The sequence below is a fragment of the Nansenia antarctica genome (assembly GCF_963989245.1).
Source record: "Nansenia antarctica genome assembly, chromosome: 2".
NCBI lineage: Eukaryota > Metazoa > Chordata > Actinopteri > Argentiniformes > Microstomatidae > Nansenia > Nansenia antarctica.
Window position 1 is genome coordinate 12,345,868 of NC_137675.1, and position 9,133 is coordinate 12,355,000.

At 45.1% G+C, this 9,133-nt stretch overlaps 1 pseudogene across 1 annotated transcript; it reads left to right on the forward strand.

Annotated features, from left to right (window-relative positions):
• The first annotated feature begins 3 nt into the window (after positions 1-3).
• Positions 4-8,265, forward strand: LOC308149822 (annotated as a pseudogene). Its single transcript has 5 exons — positions 4-738; positions 4,599-4,922; positions 5,013-5,947; positions 6,677-6,750; positions 8,152-8,265. The product of its transcript is annotated as an uncharacterized misc_RNA (transcript).
• The last annotated feature ends 868 nt before the right edge of the window (positions 8,266-9,133 follow it).

Genomic DNA, 9,133 nt, shown 5'->3' on the forward strand with positions numbered 1-9,133 from the left:
ACTATGGAAGAGAGGGACTCTCCTGTCAAATCCATGAAGGACATCCTGCAGATGTCCAAGATGAGCCAAGGGAGTCATGCAGACACACCTTTGAAAATTGATGCTGGGATTGAGGCTTTTGAAGGAAACGTCAATTTACAGTTAGAAGACAGTGCTACTGATATGTTTCCAGAGGAGGATGATATCCATGAGGGGAATTCTGGGTTCCAGATGGATGACAGTTTAAATCCAGATGAAAGGCCTACTAAGAATAGAGCTGTTGAACAGAATGTAGGAACTGCCAGTGACTCCCTTGCATCTGACTCATACCACACCGCAGATAACTCATTTATTACATCTGTCCGAAAAAAGAAACGAGTAGCAGTAATCTATGATAGTGAGGAGGATGAGGAGACACCCCACTTGATGACCAGTGGATTGGATGAATCTTTCAAAGGTGTAGGATCCTCTACACCAAAATCTGTCAGAACCAGTTCCTTCAAGGTCAGGAAAAGCTTTGGATTGAACACCTCTGTGGCCTCAAGACGCTCCCTTGTGGAATCAGTAATTGAAGATGTGGAAGACCTCAGTGACACAGAAGATAACACAGACGAAGTTTCACAGGAGCAGTCTAATGATGTAAGTGATGGAGGTGAGAAAGGTGGATCTCATGAGGAGTCCCTCATGGAGGAGGAGGAACCCACTGGGGAAACTTTAAACACTGAGAATGCTGAAGAGAGTGAGGAAGGGGGACTTGAGTCTTTGCATGTTGCTGAATCTGCTGAAGAGAGTGAGGAAGAGGGACTGGAGTCTATGCATGTTGCTGAATCTGCTGAAGAGAGTGAGGAAGAGGGACTTGAGTCTATGCATGTTGCAATTGTTTGAAATGTACATGTTTATTTCATTACAGTGTGTTCTATCGAACTGTCTTTAATTTTTCACTTGTACTTTGATATCGTTGGAGTAATGTATATAATTTACAAATGCAATTTTAAAGGTGACGTTCAGTCCACGTTTTGCTTCCATGCCATCTCCAACTCCCGCATTTAGAAGTACTTGTACTGTTTCTCAGTTTCTCCAGTAAAAATAAAAAAATAAAAAAGGTTTTAGTAGAAGGCGATAGGGAGAAGGTTTTTCCTTCTATCAGTGGCCCCGGGCCCGAGCTAGATTACTCTTCCTGCAACGAATGGTGGATTGCTGATTCACATGCTTAGTATTCAAATGTATTGATTGTAAGTCGCTTTGGAATAAGGCGTCTGCTAAATGCCAAAAATGTAAATGTAAATGTAGAAGGTAGGTCTTACGTAGGCTTGTCGGATCACCTCCAGGGAAACTCCTATACAGCTCCTCTGAGATTACTGTTGTCTGGGCTCCCGTGTCCACCACAGCCTGTGTTGGAATGCCGTTTACTGTCACCGGAATCTGTAGACTCTCACCCTTGTTTTTGGTGCAGCCAATCTGTAGCCCTTGTGGTTTGTGATCTGCATGTAGTCTCCCTTCTGACTGCCCCCGTTGGTCTGGGCCTTTGTCACCGCGGTTACGTGCAGCTGTTGGGCTCGGCGATCTACCGCAGTCCCTCCTGAAGTGTCCTTGTTCTCCACATTTATAACATGGGCCAGCTGCTCCCCGGGTTGGGCTTGGTGACTGGGAGCGCATCCGGCCGGGCTGCACCTGATAATGGTTCTGTGTCCTCTCTAGTGACAGGGGACGTTGTGTTGTTGCTCTAGTTTTATGATGTTCAAACTGCAGCTGTAGATTCCCTACTGTATGTATGAGGGTCTTGACTTGGTCCGTTAGTGTAGCAAACTGGTCAGCAGTTACATACTGAGGGGTCTGTACCCTACGAGAAGTAGGAGTAAAGTCCTCACAGATGTCTCCATCATCAGCCCAAGAAATGCGTCGTGTTCTGTTCTTTATTTCTGTTTCACGTCCCACCGTAGCTTTGAAGTTGTGTTCATGAGCCTCTACACACTTTTGAGCCTCTGCAAGGGAGCATGGATCTCGGTTCATAACTTCATAGGCCACTTTTTGATTTTTTAGACCTTTAAGGAAGGCATCAGTTGCAAGTTGATCTTGCAGCTGGAGATCCACTCCTGGATATGCAAGTGTGACGAGGCGAAAACCAGCTCAGCACAACACAGTGACGTCAACTGACAGGAAATCCAAGGATAGAAAGCTCAGTCCCTCCGTTCCTAGCCATGAGACCAATTTCAACAACTCTCCTGCATTGGTGGATCTTACTCAATCTGGGTCGGGTGATGAGGATGATGTCCAAAATCTCAGTAACAACTTCATTGATCTAGCTGTAGATGAAAGTATTGACAATGAAGAACCCACTTCAAAAGATGCAAGTGAGGAAGAATTGCTAAACAGCAACCATGATTCTCCAATAGACAAGTCTCTTGAGTTGTTATCTGATTGTAAGGCAATAGACATGTCCGTTCAAGAGGTTTTGGATGCATCATCAACTGTGAAAGATGACAATGTTATTGGTTTGGAGAATAGCACAAGCCAGAATGTTTCCTCAGCTGTTGATGAAGATGCACCACAACATGTAAATGCATCCCCACAATGGCAGAACTTGTCATTATACCGAGATAATTCCACTATGGAAGAGAGGGACTCTCCTGTCAAATCCATGAAGGACATCCTGCAGATGTCCAAGATGAGCCAAGGGAGTCATGCAGACACACCTTTGAAAATTGATGCTGGGATTGAGGCTTTTGAAGGAAACTTCAATTTACAGTTAGAAGACAGTGCTACTGATATGTTTCCAGAGGAGGATGATATCCATGAGGGGAATTCTGGGTTCCAGATGGATGACAGTTTAAATCCAGATGAAAGGCCTACTAAGAATAGAGCTGTTGAACAGAATGTAGGTGTAATAAATCACGGAGGACTCAACTCAAGGGTTCGTTAACTTTAGATATTCAATACTCCCGGCTCACAGTCACATGGCATACAGACACAGTAGCATGACTTATATACCCTCTACTGTCGTAACTCACGCATATCTGTTTACGTCTGTGTCGTGCATAGATTACGTATTGTAGTCACGTCAATACTATGACATCTCCCCCTTTTCGTTTCTTTCCTTGAAGTAAACAACAGATGAACATTCTGTAAAACAATGTTATTCTATCACAATCAATAAACAATAATATCAATCAACATTTGGATTAGCAAATAATTATCAAATGAACGGTTCACATTCTGGAACTCTTTTGACATTCAGTATTGTGGTTTTACCACCAGGAACTCTTTTCCCTTCACTTCCCCCCCCCCAAAAAAAGAAAGTCATGAGAGGACTTGTTAACTCACAAGTCCAGTCTGACAACCGGTCTGGAGATCCGTCCAGTAGCTGCTAGCTGGCACACTGTCCATGACAGCTGCGATGTAACACTCCACCTCAGAGTGTGTGTCTCTCCCGTTCTCAGCGTGGCTCAGAGGGCTCCTTGACAGTGTGTCTGCCACTACAAGGGTCTTCCCAGGCGCATAACTAGCTACTGGCTTAAAGCGCATGAGCCGCATGAGAAGTCTCTGGCACCTTAGTGGGACGTTGTCCAAGTCCTTACTGTTCATTAGTGGGACCAGGGGCTTGTGGTCGGTCACTAGATCGAAGGTCTCGAGGCCGTAGAGGTATTTCTCAAACCTCTCACAGGCCCAGACACTCGCCAGACATTCTTTCTCGATCTGAGCGTATCTGGTTTCCGCATCCGTCAGCCTCCTGGAACAGTATGCGACTGGCTTCCAATCCTTTCCATGGAGCTGCAGCAGCACGCCGCCGAGCCCGTAGCTGCTTGCATCAGCTGAGACTGCAGTGGGTCGGTTGGCGTCGTAGAATACCAATACTGGTGATGTCATCAGGAGCTCTTTCACCTTCTCAAAGGCTGTGTGTTGTGCTGGGCCCCAGTGTCAGTACGTATGCAGAGAGTGAGAATAAAGCGCACATGATTGTTTTTCTACCGGCAAAACGACTACATCGTCCAGTTATTGCTGTCACTCCTACATTGGTGACCCTGGTTTTCTCTCGAACGTTTTCGGAGATCATTGAACATGACAACAAATGCAGTTTCACTCAAGCTGCCCGAGTTTTGGGAACAAAATGCCATAGCATGGTTTGCACAAGCTGAAGCTCAATTCGCCCTCAGGGATGTTACCGTGGATAATACCAAATACTACTACGTGGTAGCAGCTCTAACCAATTCAACTGCAGCGAGAGTGGTGAGTCTTATTGAAAACCCACCGGCACAGCACAAATATGTTACCTTGAAGGCACACCTCATAGATACTTTTTGTCTGTCTGAATCTGAACGTGCACGCCAGCTCCTCTCTCTCCCTGGGCTCGGTGACACAAAACCCTCTGAACTGATGGACCACATGCTAGCTCTGCTGGGCGACCATCAGCCGTGTTTTCTTTTTAAAGAGTTTTTTTTGCAACAGTTGCCAGACCAGGTTCGTTTTTCTATGGCTAATTCAATCAAAACAGACTTTCGTCAGCTAGCCAAGGAAGCGGATATATTTTTCTCAGCTGGGAAGAGGTGTTTTACATCCACCATGGATGAGTATGGGTTCCAACCACTGTCCATCTCCGCTACTGCTGGGGCCCGCCGGGTGAGTCTATGCATGTTGCTGAATCTGATATTGGAGAGGAGGAAGAAAGTAGTCTGGAGGAATCTACCAATGATCTTGAACTTGCTTCTGATGAAAGAATGGACCAGTGTACTACTGGCAGAGATTGCACATTGCTAAAAGCTGAACCCCTCAACAGTGATTCCCCATCTGTGACGGAGGGGAAGAGGTATGAAACCTTAGTGAATATGGGAAAGCAATGTTACACTGAAGGGAAATTACAAGATGCGCTGAGTTTCTTTTTGAAGGCAATTGACATCAGAAGTGGTGATCCTGAAATTCAGCTTATGACAATACAACTATACCGGCAAGTCAGTAAATGAAGAGTTAAAATACCTTCTCTAAAATTTAGGACATCCCTCAGTCACTGCAGACTCTGAAATTGTTTGAAATGTGAGGAGAGACGGATCTCACTTTTCCAGACCAGCAAGCACTACTCTGTGTTTCTCCTGACCACTCAAGTGGGAGGAGTTGGCATCACATTAACAGCGGCAAACAGAGTTGTTATTTTTGATCCCAGTTGGAATCCAGCCACTGACGCCCAGGCTGTTGACAGGGCCTATCGCATTGGACAAACTGAAAATGTCATTATATACAGACTGATCACTTGTGGCACAGTGGAGGAGAAGATATACAGACGGCAGGTGTTCAAAGACTCCTTGATCAGACAGACCACCGGGGACAAGAAAAATCCATTCCGGTACTTCAGCAAACAAGACTTGAAAGAACTTTTCACACTGCAGGACACGCGATCTTCATCAACACAGTTGCAGTTGCAGTCACTGCACTCCAGACAAAGGCGCACAGATACTCAGTTGGATGAGCACATTGCCACCCTTCACTCCATGGAGATATTTGGGATCTCTGATCATGACCTCATGTTCTCAAAAGAAGTGGATAACCATGAAGATGCCCCTGAGGATCAAGAAGCACACCACTACATACAGAACAGGGTGCAAAAAGCTCAGGACCTGATGAAGGCTGAGTCAGAGTTGCATATGCAGCTAGCTGACAGCATTGCATCAAACACAGAGCCAGCCTGGTTGCGAAAACCAGCTGACGTCAACTGACAGGAAATCCAAGGATAGAAAGCTCAGTCCCTCCGTTCCTAGCCATGAGTCCAATTTCAACAACTCTCCTGCATTGGTGGATCTTACTCAATCTGGGTCGGGTGATGAGGATGATGTCCAAAATCTCAGTAACAACTTCATTGATCTAGCTGTAGATGAAAGTATTGACAATGAAGAACCCACTTCAAAAGATGCAAGTGAGGAAGAATTGCTAAACAGCAACCATGATTCTCCAATAGACAAGTCTCTTGAGTTGTTATCTGATTGTAAGGCAATAGACATGTCCGTTCAAGAGGTTTTGGATGCATCATCAACTGTGAAAGATGACAATGTTATTGGTTTGGAGAATAGCACAAGCCAGAATGTTTCCTCAGCTGTTGATGAAGATGCACCACAACATGTAAATGCATCCCCACAATGGCAGAACTTGTCATTATACCGAGATAATTCCACTATGGAAGAGAGGGACTCTCCTGTCAAATCCATGAAGGACATCCTGCAGATGTCCAAGATGAGCCAAGGGAGTCATGCAGACACACCTTTGAAAATTGATGCTGGGATTGAGGCTTTTGAAGGAAACGTCAATTTACAGTTAGAAGACAGTGCTACTGATATGTTTCCAGAGGAGGATGATATCCATGAGGGGAATTCTGGGTTCCAGATGGATGACAGTTTAAATCCAGATGAAAGGCCTACTAAGAATAGAGCTGTTGAACAGAATGTAGGAACTGCCAGTGACTCCCTTGCATCTGACTCATACCACACCGCAGATAACTCATTTATTACATCTGTCCGAAAAAAGAAACGAGTAGCAGTAATCTATGATAGTGAGGAGGATGAGGAGACACCCCACTTGATGACCAGTGGATTGGATGAATCTTTCAAAGGTGTAGGATCCTCTACACCAAAATCTGTCAGAACCAGTTCCTTCAAGGTCAGGAAAAGCTTTGGATTGAACACCTCTGTGGCCTCAAGACGCTCCCTTGTGGAATCAGTAATTGAAGATGTGGAAGACCTCAGTGACACAGAAGATAACACAGACGAAGTTTCACAGGAGCAGTCTAATGATGTAAGTGATGGAGGTGAGAAAGGTGGATCTCATGAGGAGTCCCTCATGGAGGAGGAGGAACCCACTGGGGAAACTTTAAACACTGAGAATGCTGAAGAGAGTGAGGAAGGGGGACTTGAGTCTTTGCATGTTGCTGAATCTGCTGAAGAGAGTGAGGAAGAGGGACTGGAGTCTATGCATGTTGCTGAATCTGCTGAAGAGAGTGAGGAAGAGGGACTTGAGTCTATGCATGTTGCAATTGTTTGAAATGTACATGTTTATTTCATTACAGTGTGTTCTATCGAACTGTCTTTAATTTTTCACTTGTACTTTGATATCGTTGGAGTAATGTATATAATTTACAAATGCAATTTTAAAGGTGACGTTCAGTCCACGTTTTGCTTCCATGCCATCTCCAACTCCCGCATTTAGAAGTACTTGTACTGTTTCTCAGTTTCTCCAGTAAAAATAAAAAAATAAAAAAGGTTTTAGTAGAAGGCGATAGGGAGAAGGTTTTTCCTTCTATCAGTGGCCCCGGGCCCGAGCTAGATTACTCTTCCTACAACGAATGGTGGATTGCTGATTCACATGCTTAGTATTCAAATGTATTGATTGTAAGTCGCTTTGGAATAAGGCGTCTGCTAAATGCCAAAAATGTAAATGTAAATGTAGAAGGTAGGTCTTACGTAGGCTTGTCGGATCACCTCCAGGGAAACTCCTATACAGCTCCTCTGAGATTACTGTTGTCTGGGCTCCCGTGTCCTCCACAGCCTGTGTTGGAATGCCGTTTACTGTCACCGGAATCTGTAGACTCTCACCCTTGTTTTTGGTGCAGCCAATCTGTAGCCCTTGTGGTTTGTGATCTGCATGTAGTCTCCCTTCTGACTGCCCCTGTTGGTCTGGGCCTTTGTCACCGCGGTTACGTGCAGCTGTTGGGCTCGGCGATCTACTGCAGTCCCTCCTGAAGTGTCCTTGTTCTCCACATTTATAACATGGGCCAGCTGCTCCCCGGGTTGGGCTTGGTGACTGGGAGCGCATCCGGCCGGGCTGCACCTGATAATGGTTCTGTGTCCTCTCTAGTGACAGGGGACGTTGTGTTGTTGCTCTAGTTTTATGATGTTCAAACTGCAGCTGTAGATTCCCTACTGTATGTATGAGGGTCTTGACTTGGTCCGTTAGTGTAGCAAACTGGTCAGCAGTTACATACTGAGGGGTCTGTACCCTACGAGAAGTAGGAGTAAAGTCCTCACAGATGTCTCCATCATCAGCCCAAGAAATGCGTCGTGTTCTGTTCTTTATTTCTGTTTCACGTCCCACCGTAGCTTTGAAGTTGTGTTCATGAGCCTCTACACACTTTTGAGCCTCTGCAAGGGAGCATGGATCTCGGTTCATAACTTCATAGGCCACTTTTTGATTTTTTAGACCTTTAAGGAAGGCATCAGTTGCAAGTTGATCTTGCAGCTGGAGATCCACTCCTGGATATGCAAGTGTGACGAGGCGAAAACCAGCTCAGCACAACACAGTGACGTCAACTGACAGGAAATCCAAGGATAGAAAGCTCAGTCCCTCCGTTCCTAGCCATGAGACCAATTTCAACAACTCTCCTGCATTGGTGGATCTTACTCAATCTGGGTCGGGTGATGAGGATGATGTCCAAAATCTCAGTAACAACTTCATTGATCTAGCTGTAGATGAAAGTATTGACAATGAAGAACCCACTTCAAAAGATGCAAGTGAGGAAGAATTGCTAAACAGCAACCATGATTCTCCAATAGACAAGTCTCTTGAGTTGTTATCTGATTGTAAGGCAATAGACATGTCCGTTCAAGAGGTTTTGGATGCATCATCAACTGTGAAAGATGACAATGTTATTGGTTTGGAGAATAGCACAAGCCAGAATGTTTCCTCAGCTGTTGATGAAGATGCACCACAACATGTAAATGCATCCCCACAATGGCAGAACTTGTCATTATACCGAGATAATTCCACTATGGAAGAGAGGGACTCTCCTGTCAAATCCATGAAGGACATCCTGCAGATGTCCAAGATGAGCCAAGGGAGTCATGCAGACACACCTTTGAAAATTGATGCTGGGATTGAGGCTTTTGAAGGAAACGTCAATTTACAGTTAGAAGACAGTGCTACTGATATGTTTCCAGAGGAGGATGATATCCATGAGGGGAATTCTGGGTTCCAGATGGATGACAGTTTACATCCAGATGAAAGGCCTACTAAGAATAGAGCTGTTGAACAGAATGTAGGAACTGCCAGTGACTCCCTTGCATCTGACTCATACCACACCGCAGATAACTCATTTATTACATCTGTCCGAAAAAAGAAACGAGTAGCAGTAATCTATGATAGTGAGGAGGATGAGGAGACACCCCACTTGATGACCAGTGGA